The sequence below is a fragment of the Mus pahari genome, chromosome 10 (genome assembly GCF_900095145.1).
Source record: "Mus pahari chromosome 10, PAHARI_EIJ_v1.1, whole genome shotgun sequence".
Classification (NCBI taxonomy): Eukaryota; Metazoa; Chordata; class Mammalia; order Rodentia; family Muridae; genus Mus; species Mus pahari.
In genome coordinates this window covers 110145128-110163190 of record NC_034599.1, presented here as the reverse complement: position 1 = coordinate 110163190, position 18063 = coordinate 110145128, and the positions used below count along the sequence as shown (strand labels likewise).

The window sequence follows — 18063 nt, the reverse complement described above, 5'->3', positions numbered from 1 at the left end:
TAGCAAATAAAGTAACAAGACAAAGGCTTATTTCTTCCTGTTTGATAAATGATTAGCCTCATTCAGTTACTTCAAAGTTAAGTCTAGGAGGGAACAGTAAGAAAATGTGCGTGCGTGTGTGTGTGTGTGTGTGTGTGTGTGTGTGTGTGTGTGTATGAGATTTGTATGTGTGTGTGAGCACATGTATGAGCATGTGCATGAACATGTATGTGCTTAGATGTCAGGTCTCAACCTCCATCATTCTTCCACCTTACTGAGGCAGTGTCTCTCAGTCCATCCCAGAAATCATTAATACAGTGTTGCTAGCCAGCTTGCGCTGGGATCTCTTGTCTCTGCCTTCTCAAACTGGAATTACTGCCAATCCTACGAGCATGCACATTGGTTATGGGGATCTGCACTCAGTTCCTAACATGTGTGAACCAAGCACTTTAACCACCAGACTCTAATTAGTTTACATTTTAAAATTTATCACAACAATAATAAAATAATTACAAACAACGGTAATTATTGTTATGACTCTGTGTGTGTGTGTGCGTGTGTGTGTGTGTGTGTGTGTGTGTGTGTGTGTGTGTGTGTACACTATCAACAGCATGTATGTGGAGTTCAGAGGACTACCATGTGGAGCAGATTCTCTCTCCCCCCCGTGAGTCCTAAGGATTGAATTCAGGTCACCATGCATGCAGGTCAAGTGCTTTTCCCTTCTGTGCCATCTTGCTGGCCTCTGAGTAATCTGTGCAAATAGTGTCACTCTCAGTGGTTATTGGCAGGTGGTGACATAAGAAGCAATTTAATGTTGTTCACATCCCCAGTGTTTTACATATTGCTGAGGGGTCTAAGGTTTCATTTCTTATGAATGAAGATGCAAATGTATCCATAAAGAGCTTTTCTTTGTGTTTCAGTTAGAAGCATGAAATCCTGGAGTCACCTTGTATCATAATAGCATTGTCCATGTCCCCCACATCCAACATGAGCTCTCTCATCAAGAAAGACAATGAATTACAAGATGCTAAATCAGGGATTCTCAGCCTTCCTAATTCAGTGACCCTTGAATACACAGCTCCTCATGCTGTGGTGACCCCCAACCATAAAATTATTTTTATTGCTACTTCATAACTGAAAGTTGGCTACTGTTATGAGTTGTAATGCAAATAGCTGATATACAGTATTTGTAATATCCCCTGTGAAAGAGTCATTCCTACCAAGGGGTCGTGACCTACAGGTTGCGAACTGCTGCTCTAAACAAAGTCACCTTATGACTATGGTACGTTTAGGTCAGAAGCACCGAGCTGACTGGCTGGGATTGCTGGCGGGAGTCATGAGCTCCTAATTCCCTCTTTAAGTGCTGAGATCCCTCACTTGGTGAACACTAAGTGTCTCTAAATGGTTTCCTTTTAAAAAGGAAAACATGCTTAGAGCATTATTTTGCTTATTGATTTTTCAAATTAAATATTCTAATGGATCCCAGTTGTGGTTTTAATGATGAGAATTCCTTGAAGCCCATCTTGGAAATGTGGAAAAAGAATCGGATTGGGCGCTGAGCACACTGCTAGAGCAGCTTTCCACAGGATGCTCTCCCCACAGAATTCTCCCCCTTTATCCTTCGTTCTCTCTCTGCCTCCCTTACTCTCCAGCGCACCCCTTCCACCCTTTCCCCTTTGTCAGTCTGTCCTGCTTTCTTCCTTCTTTCCTTTTCTCCCTCTCTCATCCTTACTGAAGTCAGCCACAATTTTCTATATACTTAAAAGAGTCATATAAAGAACAAAGAATGTAAGAAGCTGTGTTATCTAGGGAAAAGGTCATTTTTCTTTTTTCTTCTATTTCATATGAAAGTTGTCATTACACATGTACACACACACACACACACACACACACACACACACACACACGCACACGAGTTGTAACTAGCCATAATCACCCCACATGCTTTGTCATGTAGCTTCATTCTGGAACCTCCACCATCTTATGTCATCTGTCACTCACCCTACGCTCCACTAGTCTTACCCTTTCCTCGCAGTAGCCTTGGTAAGCACAAGGCACCAATCCACGTGTGGAAATGCTTAGCTCCACTGTCCTTGGCTAAGACTCTTGAAAACTGCCTGGCTGTGGCCAAGCCACTCGCCAATCTTGTTAGTTTTGTTTGTGAGGAGGACAGGTCCACCTTACTGTCACTGGCCTTTCTATTTCAGGGGTGATTCTTATAAGGAAACACCACCATAGCAAAGACTTTGGGGATGGCTTCTCGGAGTTAACTCCCATGTGCCTTTTGGAACTTAAATGCTAAAGCAAAGAGAGGGTTTATAAACAATTTAGTAAACTCTTTAGCAAACAGCATTAAGCAAGGGAGCACTCCTCTGATCTTGAGTTTATACTTTGTGGGCTTGGTGGGGCGACGTAGAACTCAGAGCCACCCACTGCTGGAAGACTATGCCTTCAACGTTTCTCACTAGACGTCATCCACTTGTTTAGAGAGCATTAGTTAAATGATGGAGACTGCCAAGAACTGGTCTTGGCATCACCATGGAAACAGAATAATTCTATCTTGCACTTTAGAGCCAAACAAGGTAGTGTTGTTATTGTCTGAAGGAAATGATGACGTCAAGAAAGGCCGGTGCTCAGACGGACTGTCAGCAGTACAATCACTTGGGGAAATGAAGTTCTGCACACATATATTTGAACACATATCATACGCACATTCATATACATACTCCTATGTATGTGTATACATTCATGTGCTTGTGTACTTGTTATTTTATTATATATATGTGTATGTATGTATATATGTGATCCATAATGCATGTCATTCTCAGAACATGTGGTCTCCATCTGGGTGGTTCCCGGAACAATGTCATCCTGAGCCTTGCTCAGGGACACCTGCCCCTCAGCTCTGCCTTTCTGGACTTGGAATTTCTTTTATGTGCTGTGGCTTGAACAGGAAGAGTCACTTCCTTGTTATGCTGTCTTAACTCTGTACAGCTCTGTGATGTTTGCCACATGCCTGTCCAGGGCCTGGCTTCCCCCTCTTCCCAGCTCTGAGGTGTGACCTCTTCCCTTATAAAACCATGAAGAGAGGGGCTTTCTCTCCCCTCACTGGGTTCTGTTTTCTCTCCTTTACCACCTGTCATCCTTCCCTCCCTCCCAACCTCCACCCATCCCTCTCTCTACCTACTTATCCCTCCCTCCCCCACCCATCCATCCATCCAGCCCTCCCTCCCTCTCTCCATCCCTCCCTCCACCCATTCATCCCTCCACCCCTCCCTCCCCCAGTCTGTCCTGCCTTCCTTCCTTCTGTTTTTTTCTCATCCCCTTCTTCCTTTTTTTCCCTTCCTCCCTCCCACTTTCCTGGTTTTCGGAGCTATTATTCCTGTAAAGTTTCACTTCAGTATTCCTCACTGCAGAACCTTTCTTCACTCATTTTCTCTGGCTGCCAAGGTGGCCCTGTGTGATGGGGAAATTCTACCACAGGTCACCTTTCCATCCAGCGTTTATTAACTTTTTGTATGCAGCTGCCAAGTGCCGTCAGAGGGGCCGATATGCTCAGTGCTATTTTAAAGGTCAGTCTTGACTCTAGGGGCCGGGGAGGCTACATTGAGGAAGCTCATGTATGTGTATGTCTATGTGAGGATGTGGTCTAAGACAGTTAGATCATGCAGGTTATAAGCAGACTGAAGGTAGCCCTGTATATTTTAGTATTGTAGTATATTGATGTGTTGTTGACAGATAGGGCTCAGCTGATGGAAGAGGGTCCCTTAGGGTGCATCTCTGGAGCCATTATGTTCCCTGCCCCTTGCTGCATCTCTTCTTGCTTCATGCCTGACATAAACTGAAGGATTTCCTCCACCATGTGATCCTGCTGCCTCGACATTCAGCCAAGGATATGGGGCCAACCAACCATAGGCTCCATCCTCCAAACCTGGGAGGATCAACTTTCCTTTAGGCTATGCTGTCAAGTGCTTTGGTCTTAGTGATAAAAAACTTATCTTTGTACAATTTATCTCTTTACACTGCCACTGAATTCTGTTGTTCTTGCTACATGCGTCCCATCTCTCTTCCTTGTGTTACAGAGTTAATATGGATTTAACTCCTAGATAAATGTTATACTCTGCATATCAATGAATGCCTCTCACTGGCTAATGTGCTTGAATAGGTAGTTGCCTGGACAGAGGTGGTTTTTTTCAAGCTCATAGAGCCTTTGGGAGGTGGGTTCTAGGCTAGAGGAAGTAGCTTTCTGAGGGGCGGCCCCTGAGGCTTATCCTGGCTTCCTGTCCTGCTTCTGCTTCTTGTTCTGTTGAGATGTGAGTAGGCACAGGCATCTTACCTGTGTTTCAGCCACCATGGAAGTAAGTATCTTCCTCCATGCTTTCCCCCGCCCCCATTCGTGATGGACCTTGTACATCCAGATTGTGAGGTCAAATCCTTCCTCCCTTCCTCCTGGTTGGTTATGTGGCCACAGCAGCAAGGAAAATGACTGAACTGATTCAAGGAGGCAGATAATCCAGCTCCATTCTCATCTGTGGCCACTGAGTTGGTGTGTGTGTGTGTGTGTGTGTGTGTGTGTGTGTGTATGAATGAACTGATGTGAATGTGTGCCCATATGGATGCATACGCATTTGTGTGCATGTGCACATGGTAGCCAGAAATCAGGCCAAGTGGCCTATTTGATCTCTCTCCAGATTATTTTTTTGAGTCAGGTCACAGAATCCAGAGCTCACTGATTGACTAGGCTAGCTGACCAATGAGCTTCAGGAATATACTTGTCTCTACTCTTCACCCCACCCCCAGCTTAGGAATCACAGACATGCATCACCATGTCAGCCTCTTGGCATGGGTAATGGGAATCCAAACTCAGGTCTTCATCCCTGCAATGGACACACTTCACTGACTGAGCCAGAAACCTCAGCAGACCCACACCGATTCATTTGACAAGCACTAGTTCTGTTCTTCTCCCAAATTGTTCTCCCCAGTAATCCTCCATTGCCTTGCTAAGGACTTTGTTTACCAAAACTAAACTTCTGGATCTTTGGTGATTTTATTATCTCTTAAAGAGACTACTAAGATGAATATTTTCATTAACTCTGAGCCCCCAACCATGCACAATTTACTTCTTGCTTACATTTCCATGGCCCCACATGTTTATGCCTATTACTAACTTATTAAGCTGTGTCGGGGATGTGTGTTTCGTTAGCTTTTGTCTCCCTGTACTAGCTAGTGAGTTCTTGACAGCTGAGGTGAAGGTCTTAGTTACTCTCATATACCTCATGTTGGCCTCAGTCTCTGGAATGTACTTTGGGGTTTAGTGAATACTGACATCCTGAATAATGCTTCAAGCTCACTACTGGGGTCCTTCTCTATGTGGAAGGAAGTTTTAAAGAATCATTTGCTGCTGCTGCTGCTGTTGTTGTTGTTGTTTAAGATAGGGGAAATCTTTGGATTGGTGGGGGCAGGGGGTAAATACATTTACCAAGGAAGATGAAGACTGAAAGTCTACATGGACTCTCCAGTGTTTTTGTTATCAGACAAATAAGATTTATCTTTGAAAATATCCCTGGGGTGGAGAGATGACTCAGAGAGCCCAGAGTACCCTGGGGTTCTGCTCCCAGTACTATGGCAGGTGTCACACAACTGCTTGTGACTCCAGCTCACGGGGATCGGATGTCCTCTTCTGGCTTTCCCAGGTCCTGCACTCATGTGTACAGACACACAGAGAGACACACCTATAACTTTGAAAAACATTTTCAAAGGAAATATTATAAATGTCACCTTTGGCTTCTATGTGAATTTCCATGATTAAGGTATAATAACAATATTAATTTTGTGAATTATTTTATGTAACAACAAATATATAAAGTTCTCAACTTCTGCATGTGACTGATCTGAAAGAGTCCTCTTTTCTTTGTAACTTATCTATATCTAGTGATATCATATATATATATATATATATATATATATATATATATATATATCTGATTTCTGTTAGTTATCTTATTTTTAGATCTTCTTGCTGGCCATCTCCAAGTGGCACAGTGTGTCACATAGCCAAAGATGTTATGTTTGTCTCCTTTAAAAAGCCACCAGGATTCCATCATGGGTATCTGCTCTGCTTTCAGTTCCATTTCTATAGTGAACAACTTATGGGAGAAAGGGGGTTATTTCTGCCTACACTTATGGATTACAGTTCATCATGGTGGAAGATGGAGCTTCAAAGAGCCTAGCGCATCACATCTACAGACAAGAGCAGAGAGGAAGGAACCCATGCATGCTCACTTGCTTACCTGCATTAGATAAGGATGGGGCTGATTTCTCTACTCTTATCAACTCAGGACCCCTGGCTGAGGGGATGGTGCTGCAAGTGGTGGACTGGATTTTCCTAAGTGAATTAACTTAACACAGTTCTCCCCAGGCCAACCTAACACAAGCCATTCTTTGTGTACAGTCTCTTTCCAGATGATTCCGGGTTGTCAGATTAACCACTGAAGCTAACTAGCACAGCAGCCTACCTCCGATTCTCTTCTCCTAAAGATCCCAGCTAGTTCTAATTACTCAGTAGCTACTTATTAGCACCTTAAACTGGAGAATTCATTTCCACATGAAACTCTGGGACTTAAAATCCTACCTGTCTCATGACACCGCCCACTGCTTTTTGTCTTTATGTCCTTTTCCTTTTCTTCCCCGTACTTCATATCATTAGGTTATTGTTGGATCCTCCTAATTCCAGTGTGGGTTCTTTGACAGGAGTGGGCCTTTTCTTTACATAGGTACACTGATAAGAAATGATATAATTTGGTGTGAGTTTTAGCATGGGGAGATGTTTCTGTCTCTGATCTTTATCTTATGTACGGATCAGTTTCCCTGTTTTATTTAAAATCTAGCATTCCTATGAAATCTGCCATTGTGGTTTTTGTTTATCAAAAAACCACCCAAGAACCATGATCCCTTAGTCATAAAGGACACGAAGGAACTTCCGTTGAAAGTCTGAGAGCAAGAAAGCAGGGAATTCCAGACTTGACTTTAATTTTGAGGATATCTGTCATCAATAGATGGTTAATCTCCATCTATGGAAAGGAAAATAGTTGATGACAGTTTTTAGCCATGTGCTCAACCAGGTGGGACAGGGTCTTGTCTACCTATGTTAGTATTGAGATGTCTTGCTAATGATGCCCTGTGGTATTCTACCTCCCCAATATTTCCACTGTTCTTCCATTTAAACAATGTAGCACATTTAAATGGTTTATATATGTATATACACACACATATATGTATATATACACATGTATATATACACACACACATATATATATATACATGCGTATATGTATATATACACATGTATACACACATACACACACACACACACACATATATATATATATATATATATATATATATATATATATATATATGTATGTATATCCTCTAGTGTTGACATGCTAAGGCCTTTCTGGACAGTGGGATGGAGTTATCTGTTAGTGTGATAGGCATGATTTCTCTTCGTAAGATGTAGTGCTGCATGCGGTGATTTTTTTTCTTATCTAAAATCCAAGTCAAAGTTTTTTCTTCACTTGAGAATGTAAATGAATATTGAGTGTTCAGAGTCACTGTATGAGCAACGTAGATATTTGGGGACTTATTTGCTTGTTTCATTGTATCTTATGTGAATGTTTGTGGTCTCATTGTAAGCATAGCTACCTTCCGTTTTATCGTATATCATATGCCTTCAATTTCATTGAAAGAGTTCTTGGGTTTTTATAATAACCCGTTTGGAGAACAGACACATCCATGTTTCTATATGAGCCTGAATGAGCCAATTACAGCCTAAGTATATGGACTGTAAGTAACACCACACAATCGTACACACATACATACACACACACACACACACACACACACACACACACACACACTTCTCTGGAACTTATTGAACAATTGAAATTGGAAGGACAGGTGCCTCAGAGGTGCTAGTAATTTTTTTATATCACCCTTGATATTAAAATCTGAGATACAAAATTATACATGAGCAGATAGTTGACCAGTACCCACTGGAAACAAAATAAAAGTCACAGTAATGGGAATTAAAAAAAAAAAAAAACAACTTAGAGTTAAGCTAAAGGAAATAAATGGGAATGACTGACAGGCAGAGGCGTGATGCGCTCTTTGAGTAGATGCCACCCCATGATACTGATAACTAGATTGCTGTTGTGTTCATTTGAGTCACTCGTTAAGGAAACTGGAGTGAACTCATGTGCTGTGCGCTGAGCCTGGCATCACAGACAAGGGCCCCACACCTCACCCTCTACTCCTTAGTGAACATTTTAAGGTTTTGATTTAGTTTTTGGTTTTATTTTATGTTTTTGTTCTTGCTGTTGTTTTATTTTTGAGATGGAATCTTATTAGTCCAGAACTGACCTCAAACTTCTGGTGAAGATTATCTTGAACTTCCCATCCTCCTTCCTCAGCTTCCCCAGTGCTGGGCTTACAGGCATGCATTGCCAGAGCCAGTCTATGTAGTGCTGGGATAGAGCCATGGGCTCCCTGCTTGTGTGGCGAGTACTCTACTAACTACAGTGTGTACTACTCTAATCTCAGTGCACAGGATTTAAAAACTCTTGTTATTCTAATCTGAAGAGATCATAATTCAGCCCAGGGGAATTTGAACCCCTGGACACATTCCCAAGATGCCCTAGAGTCTTACAGAGTCCTATAACTTCTTTTTCAGGTGTTTGTAAACTCTTGTGTCATTCTGTGACATGCCTTAGCACTGCGCCCAAAGCAGGTGCAAGGAGCTGTGTCTCTACACCCACAAACATTAGTGTTTTCTCAAGGCAACCACCCAATACCTAATTGAACTGCATCACTCTGAGATGTGGTGCTATTGACTTGCCGTTGACAGGCAGAGGTAGCAGGAACTTGAGGATAGCCTCTGCTACATAGTTTAAGGAGAGCCTCAGCTACTTGAGAGCCCATCTTGTCTCAATAAAAATAAAATAAAATAAAATAAAATAAAATACAGCAAAACAGAGAAGATATTACTGAATAATATGATATTTTGGTCTCTGTTTCTGCACAATACACAACTGATTTCTGTTATTTATCTTATTTTTAGAGCAGGCATTTGCTTATATGTTTTAGCCCTGCATTTGTAATTCCCATTATGTTTGTCTTTCAGTAGGTTTTGCATTACCCACCTTTATGTGGGATATACTCTGGAATAAGTGACACTTAGTAAGTCATATTTTAAACTAAACGGCTTGTTCTAATTTATGAAGCCATTTGGACTGGAAGAGCCCTACAGCGAACCACATAGCTCATCCCCCCTTTCCTAGCATAGTGGGAGAGATTTTTATTGTCTATAAAATCCATTCTGGGTGGGTATCTATTCTCAGCCTTCATTATCTCTGGTGTTAGCGATTCCACAGCCTCCCTTGGCAGTCTTCCCTATTGCTGAGCTAGCCTTGCTTATTAATCCTGTAATAATACCTCATGTTCTCCAAATATTGAGGCAATGCTCAAGTCTCCCCTGCTAACTCATCCCACCCTGTCCACCATTAGAAATGGTTCTGATGTGTGTGTGTGTGTGTGTGTGTGTGTGTGTGTGTGTAGGTGATTAAGTAAGCACACAGTAACAAATGATGTGGCATGTACTCTTGTCCTGAGGCACTGTGCAAGGGGCTCCTTAGGATGGACATTGTCAGTCCATAGAAAATTAAGCCATTGAATCGGCAGCACCAGGGTGGTGATGGACTGGCTCTTGCCATGGAATGGAATTGCCTTGCAGACATACGAATTTTACAGCCAGGAGTGCTCATTCCTCCTTGTGCACGTTAATGGTATTGTTAGATTAATGTGATGATTTGGAGGCGATTACTGGTTTGTCTGTGCTGGTTTTGGGACAAGAGCATCAACTAGACCTGTCCTGGCAGGGTCTGGTCCACAGCTTGTCCTGGGAACAGAATTGATTCCGCATAGATGCAGGTAGACGACTCAGTTGGTAAAGTGCATTCTCTGCTCCCATGAGTACCTGAGTTCAAGCTTCACGACTCATGAAAAACAGATGGGTGTGGTAGCGAACACTTGAAATCTCAACATTGGAAAAGCAGAGACTGGAAGATTCCTAGGGTGGATAGGCCAGCTATATTAGCCCCCTCTGTGAACGCCAGGCCAATGAGAGAGGTGAAAAGCATCTATGTAACAACAACCCAGTTTGTCTTTGGGCTATACACACATTCACACACATACACACACACAAGTGTATGCTCACATGCACACAAGTGTGCACCACCACACACAGACATGTGATCATGTACATTACATACCTAAATACTGTCTTTTTAAACTACTTTACTCTTTTAATTGTTTTTCGTGTGTGTGTGTGTGTGTGTGTGTGTGTGTGTGTTTGTGTGTGCACTATACAGAGTATGTGGCACTCAGAGGACAGCATTCGGGAATCTATTCTCTCTCCACCATGTGGGATCTGGAGATCAAAGTCTGGCGCCTTTATCCACTGAGCCATCTCACTGGCCTGCAAAAGTTGTCCTTTAAAAAAGGTTGACATGGGGATTGGACAAGGAGCAAGCATTGTGTGTGCCTAAGCTTAGCAATCTGTCCTTCTAGAAGCTGGCACCATGGTCTTGCCATGCTCCTTGCTCCTATCCCAAGCTAGTAGTGTGTCGCTTCTGCTGGTTGGCATGGCTTGTGCTCTGTTTGGAGGACTGCCCAGGACAGCTATAGAGCTGAGGAGACTTAAGTTCATGCCTCCTCTGGTCCACAGGAAATCTCACATCCTTCCATGTGCCTGAAGACAAACTGCGACATCTAACTTTCAGCCTCTGCCTCCTCTAACTGAAGGTACTGTTTGTAGGAAAATTCACCTGAAAAGCGTAATGCTCATGCTTCCCTTTCTCTGATGACAGCGCTAGACGAGCATAAGCATTTAGCCCAGGAGCCTCTGAGATCTTCTTCTTTGCATCTAGAAAAGTGCACTCCAGACCTCAGGCTGCACTCTGCAGTCTACCTGCAGTGGGGCTCGCGGTCTTGGTTTCTGTGGACATTGCTCTCATGGCGAACGCATCGGATCTCACATATACAGACAAGACGCTTTGGTCCGGGATTGACTACCTTGGGCTTGAATTGTGCTGAGGTCACAAAAGTTACTCAGTTTTCAGACTGAGCAAGGTCCACTGTGGGGAATTCACTTTGGAGGAAGTATCGGTTCCCGGCTTCTGAATCCGATGTGTCTATCTATTAGAGTGTGAATCACATACTCCAGAAACACTAGATGAGTTTGACCTTCAAGTGGGGCATGAGTCTTTGCACACCCCTCACTGGGAGCTCAAGTGGCTTGTCCTGCCTCATAGCTACCTGGTTACCATGGTGGAAAGCCTGTGTTCCTGGGAGCAGACAGTCCTCCACCCACTCCCCCCTGTCCTCCTTGCTCTCTCTTGCTCTGTTCTTACAACACTGTAAGATTTCTATTATTTCACTCAAATCAAATGTACATACCCAGCCCAGTTGATACAAAAGTATGAGAAAAGTTAAAGACCAATAGCAAGTTAGAAACTGATGTATTTTGACACGAAGCAAAGGAAGATCTTAATGTTTTACATTTTTTTCCTCCCTAGAATCATTATCCACAAATAACATATGGGGTCTTGGAGCCAGCCGCAGAATAATGCAAAATGGGAGAGGAGTCTTCTCACCAAACCCTCACAGTGTATTCTGCTTCCACAACAGCCTGTGAGGAGGTCAGGTCTAGTCACTGTCAGTGTCCTTGTTCCAACCCCCCCGCACAATCCCCATGTGTATCTGTGTGTGTGTCTCCTGCTGACACGCTGTAGGAATACAAACTGCAAAACATGCTTTATCTGAGAAACGGAGGCCTCATTTTTTTTTCTTTGAAGAATGAAAGCAGATCTGAATATGCCACGAATTAGCCTGGGGCACCCAAGACAACCTGCCTGGTCATGAATGTTCCAGAAACTATTGTTGCAATTTAGAACAGCATGCTCATTGTAGTGTGGCTGTTTCCTTTAGCTCTAAGTCCTGAGATGAATAGCTGAGGGCTCCAGTCATCCTCTCTCCTTTTCCCAGAATGCCCTTCACATGGGTGGTGTGTCACAAATGGTTTCACATCACCTGGGACTCTATTTCTTGTGTGTTCTCAAAGCAATTTTCCAAGGTCCTGTCCTAAATACATAATTGATAACATTGGAAACTAAGCAAGGAAATTGTATTTACGTAGCATGTTCCTGCAATCATTAGCAGGCTGACTTTGCCATGAGAATTTCTCAGCCACTCTCTGAACCATACAGGAATCCTAGGAGTAGAAGGTACACATCGAAATACCAGGAACACTTTCATACCAGGAACACCTAACCATTAATCCTTTAACTATGCATTCCTTTTGTTTGATTGGCATCTTCTTAGAAGGGGTGTGTGTGTGTGTGTGTGTGTGTGTGTGTGTGTGTGTGTGTTCCACATGTAGAGTCCTATTTGCACTGGTTGCTGTTCTTTCAAAGGGGGGGGGGAGAAGCAAGGAGGTGCACTTTCATTTCTTTGCTGAGATAAAGCATCATTACCTAAAATAACTTGGGGGAAAAGAGGGTCTATTTGGCTCATAGTTACAGGTTATACTCCATTATTACTAAGAAGTCTCTGAGGTAAGGGGCTTGAGGTTGCTGGTCATACATATATATATCCATGGAACAAATGTACCCATGTTGTCAACTTGCTTTCATCTAGCCATCTCCTATTCTATATAGTTCAGAAATACCTGCCCAGGGAATGGTGCTGCCCTCAGTGGGTTGGGGTCATCTCACATCAATTAATAATCAAAATGACACCCTCTTCCAGATGTGGCCATAGACAAACCTGAACTGGATAGGTGTGTTAAGCTGACATTAAAAGACTAACCAGCACACACACACACACACACACACACACACACACAAAACCTATCAAGGTTCTGTCAAACTCTAAAGCTAGATTCAGCTCATCTAGGCCTGTCCTTTTCATGGCCTGATCCAACCTGGAACATTATTTCCTTCATTTGTCAACAGAGGTGAGACAAACCACAGTTATCTGCATCTAGGTCACCCTGACAAGTTTATGCTACATTAGAAAGCAAGCAGGGATGCCCAATGTCATGTCATGCTATTACATTGTGGTGGATAATACAAAGTTCATTGTGAAGAAGACATGTTCAGGGACCATCACAGAAACTCAGAAGTGCAAATGAAAGGTAATATTCCACTCTAGTCTTGGCAAAGCCTTTTTAACTCTAAAAGACATCAAAACCAAATAAGGCCAAGGAGACAGGTCAGTGGGTAAAACACCTGCAAAGCAGTGTGTGAAGGGCAGAATTTGGATCCCCAGATTCCCCATAGAGCCAGACAGGAGAGCATGTGTCTGGTGCCCATAATCCCAGAGCTCCCTGTTGTCAGGAAAATGAAGACTGAGAAATCTCCAGAGCTCCTTGGCCAGCTAGCCCTGCTTATACAATAATGAACAACAAAAGACCCTGTATTAAGATGGAAGGTAATGAACCCATCTAAGCTTGTACTCTGGCTTCCATGGACAACCAGAGGCTCTCAGAGACTCACAGGCATCCACATTAATACATGAACACACTACACACATGCACATGCACTTGAGCGTGCACGCGCGCGCGCACACACACACACACACACACACAGAGAGAGAGAGAGAGAGAGGCACATGATTTAAAACAAACAGTAACAACTTCTACCTGGTGACTGAGGCTTGAGATACTTTCCAAAGGATGTTGTACGTGCTAAAGTTTTGTCTCCATTCTCTAGCTGCTATGTAGACAGGAATGTGGTATTTCCTTGTTAATTGGATTAGGCTATGAGTTTAATATGGCTGCCAGTTCTTCACAGGCTAGCCCCAAAGCTCTGATTAGTTCATGGTTACAGGAAGAAAAGTCCCTGCAAGTCAGTGGGGTAGCTGCAAAGCAGATGGCTGTGTTTAGCATTTCTGTGGTCAGATGAACCATTTTTGCTTCCAGTCCTAGAATGGAAGAGGAATTGCTCAACTCTGGGTTATGCATTTATTTTCCCCATCTGTTCAGTGGGAGTATATTGATGTCTAAACTGCTTAGCATAGGACACCTAGAAAATGCTAGTTAATATTAAGGGTAAAATCCTGTGTGAAACATATTTTTTATCTTTAGCTTACATGATGATAATATAAGTCTTTTTTTAACTGTACCAAATTATAATACAAATATAACTTAGTGTTTGAGGCTCCATCCAGATTTGAGAGTATAAATGTATCTTTAAAAATATGGGGAGTTAGCCAGCATGGTGGCATATACCTTTATTCCTAGCACTTGGGAGGCAGAGGCAGGCAGATCTCCGTGAGTTCAAGGCTAGCCTGGTTTACAGAGTAAGTTCCAGGACAGCCAGAACTATACAAAGAAACTGTGTCTTACAAAACCAAACCAAACCAACCAAACAAACCAACAAGAATATGAGGAGCCGGTGAGCTGGCTCAGCAGCTGAAGATGCTTGTTCCGAAGTCTGATGACCTGAGTTTAATCATCTGGGGACTCAGGTAGCGGGAGGAGAGAACCCACTTCAGCACCTGGCCTCTGACCTCCATTTCTGTGGCACATCTACACTGTGCCGATAAGGTTTTGTCAACCTGACACAGACTAGAGTCATCTGGGAAGAGGGAACCTCCGTTCAAGGAGGGCTCTGTCAGACTGGTCTGCAGGCATCGTCTTGATTATTGGCTGAAGTGGGAGGGTCCAGTCCCCCTGCAGGCATTGCCACCCCTGGGCAGATGGGCCTGGAAGGAGGGGAAAAAAGATGAACATGAACCTTGGAACAAACTGGCAAGCAGTGCCTCTCCAAGGTCCCTGCCTCTCATCCAGCTTGAGTTCCTGCCTCTCATCCAGCTTGAGTTTCTGCCTCTCATCCAGCTTGAGTTCCTGCCTCTCATCCAGCTTGAGTTCCTGCCTGGCAACTTCTCTGCAACCAGCTGTGATCAAGGCGTGGCAGCCAAAGAAACCCTTTCCTCCCCAAGAGGCTTTTGGCCAGGGTTTTATCACTGAAATATAAAGCACATAAACACACATACATACATACATACATACATACATACATACATACATACATACATGCATACATAACGAAGTAAATGTTAAACTTTAACTGGGGTTTATTTTTTAAAGTAAGAGATTACTATGCCTGCTTTGGACCAGGGTTTTATCACAGAAATATAAAACTAATACACAAACACACACACACACACATACACACACACACACACACACACAGATAATAAATAAGAAAAGAAAGAAAGAAAGAAAGAAAGTTAATAACAAAACTTTGACCAGGTTATAAAAATCAAGTAAGAGGCTGGACTGTCTGAATGATTTTCTGTTCTTAGTTTTGATTCAATATTTTGTTAAAGGGATGTTTCCCATTATTTTTTTATGGATTGTGTTCTGCAATCACACGGAGAGTTTTCAAAGACCCTGATCACTCTATAATTTGTAAGAAACAATATTCTGTTTTTATATTCAGTTTAATGTCTTTTTCTCCCACCCTGTAGCTCTGAAGCCAGAGATGATAAAACAAAAACTAATACTTCCAAGCACCTCACAAAAATAAGAGCCTCTGATAGACTAAGTGTAGGCTAAATGAGGCCCATGGCTGATTGGTTCTAATTAGATATAAGGTAAATGCTCTCTCAGTTGTGCCTTTTGTTAAAGTCAGAACACATGGCTGCGTGGGCTCTCCACACTGCCCTTTGCAGAATCATTTGAAAATATTTTGGGTCTGCTGTCGCTGAGACAATATGGCTTGGCAGCCTATTGCTAACTTCATAAGCTTGTCACATTTGTCATGTAGACAATGTTCTTTATATGCAAAGCTGTCAGGCAGATTGAGTCTATAATTCTTCTTTGCATGAAATCATATGATGAAGCCACGGTATCAAATTGGAAGCTGCGCTGGCATTTGGAATCTTTCAGGCATGGGTTAGAATTGTTTTATGACAGATACTCTTTTTGCAGAGTTCATCAGTTATGTTTTTGCAGCATAACTCTGACTGTAGGTCTGCCTTTTTTTCTTGTTTGTTACTGTTGCTGTTTACATATTGGATGATGAGCCTGCTTCTAGGTTATATTTGACATAGTGTGTACATGTGAGGCGTGTATGTCTGTGCATAGGAGTGCGAGTGCTCATGCACACATGAGGAAGCCTGAGGAAAATGTCAGATGTCACCTAACTCTGGCTTATTCCTTTGAGACAGAGCCAGTGAACCTAGAGCCAGAGCAGGTAGCTGGCAAGCACTGAAGAGCTTCTCGCTTCTGTGCAATGCTGGTGTTGCAAGCCGCTGGCTTTTTTGCATGGTGGCTGAGCCTTGAATTGAGGATGTTGTCTTACCTAGTGAGCCATTTCCTCAGCGCCATGCTTGGATGTTTTAGAAGGACTGCCCTCCCCCTCACTCTTGCTTTCCAGCCCTGGAAGGTAGGAGGCAGTAGTTATCTGCTTCCTTGGTTTGATTAGCTCTCCAAAGAGAGCACACATCAATGAACATAAAGTGTCTCTTCATCCCAGAAGTGCAAGCTGTATGTGATACAAGTTCATGTTGGGCTGATCAGCGGGAGAATCTGTACAAAGTCTGCATATAGCCCAAGCGGCTGGCTGGGGGGGGGGGGCACGGCGGGATTTGGGAGGGCCAGCTTACATATTTTATGCAGTGGTGAAAGTTCTCAAGAAAGCAGGCCACCCATGGCAGCTTTGGGGGCTAAATGAGGAAAGGAAGGGCTTGAAAACTGCACACAGCCCTTGTGCTTCAGGCAGCCCCTTGGCAAGCAAGTTCCTGTTGCAGAGTGGGCTGCCTGCCAATGCTCTGCTAAGCACTCCCCCCACCCCCACCCCCCAGTGCTTCATGCCCTGGAATGTGGGAGATGCTGTAACTCTGGGAAGGCCCATTCTATAATGTCTGTCATGGCTAGAGCTTGCCAGGTCTCATAGCCACCCATCTCAGAACCCAACATGGCAGGGACAGGGTTTGGCCCAAGTGTAAAGATGCTGAGATGTGCACTCTAGTCTCTCTCTCTCTCTCTCTCTCTCTCTCTCTCTCTCTCTCTCTCTCTCTCTCTCCTTCCCCCCTCCACCCCCTTTCTCCTTCCTCTGATTCTTTGCTCCTGAATTGTTTTATTTCTGAAGGGAGGCCTGCTTTGCATGCTGTGGAATGATTATAAGACGTCCACGGTAAGGGGACTCTTTCTTGGGTGTGGGGCTGGGCAAACCCGATTTCCCAGCTGCTCAGCCTTTCTGGTTTTTCTTAACAAAAGAAAACCCGTTCTTCTTCTGCGGGCCCCATAAGTTCACTGCAAAGCCTCCATCTGGAACGAATTCGGCATCTTTAACAAATATGTGTTCTCTCTTCAAAACCCATCTAAAAATAGTGCTCAGGCAAGGCAGACGAAAATATTTTGACGTTTTCGGTGTTTCGTGGGGTAAGCACAGTTTGAAGCAGGCTGTCGGTTAATTTTCACACGAGCAAGAGCCGATGTACTTTTTCTGTCTGCATGCACAGTGTATTTTACTCCAGGGTGATTTCTGATTCAAAACAGAACATAGCAATTGTGTTTGTTAGAAAGGCCCTGCTTTTATCACAGCTGGCCTTCATATAGAATTCAGGTTACAAGTACCCAAAGTGAAATGTTCAATTGAGTTCTACTGACATATGACAGTATTCTTTAAAAAAAAAAAAAAAAGTTTTGTGTGAGGAAAAACATAATAGCTTCCCTAAGAGGACTCCTTATGATCTGCATCGCAAATCATATTAAGGTGTTGACTTCAGTTCCAAATAAGGGTTTGCCCTTTAAAGCCAAGTGCCACTGCTACAAGTTCTTACCTGGGAGTCTGACACAGGATTATCACTATAAGGGCAGCCTGCACTACACAATGATATGCTCAAGAACAATGAAGAATTAGAAGAAGAAGAAGAAGAAGAAGAAGAAGAAGAAGAAGAAGAAGAAGAAGAAGAAGAAGAAGAAGAAGAAGAAGAAGAAGAAGAAGAAGAGGAAGA

The 18063-nt window shown here is 43.2% G+C and overlaps 1 protein-coding gene across 5 annotated transcripts in view; it reads left to right on the top strand.

Annotated features, from left to right (window-relative positions):
• The window catches only part of Rbms3 (RNA binding motif single stranded interacting protein 3), a 682938-nt gene that overhangs the window by 47220 nt on the left and 617655 nt on the right, over positions 1 to 18063 (top strand). The gene's annotated exons all lie outside the window — the stretch shown is intronic.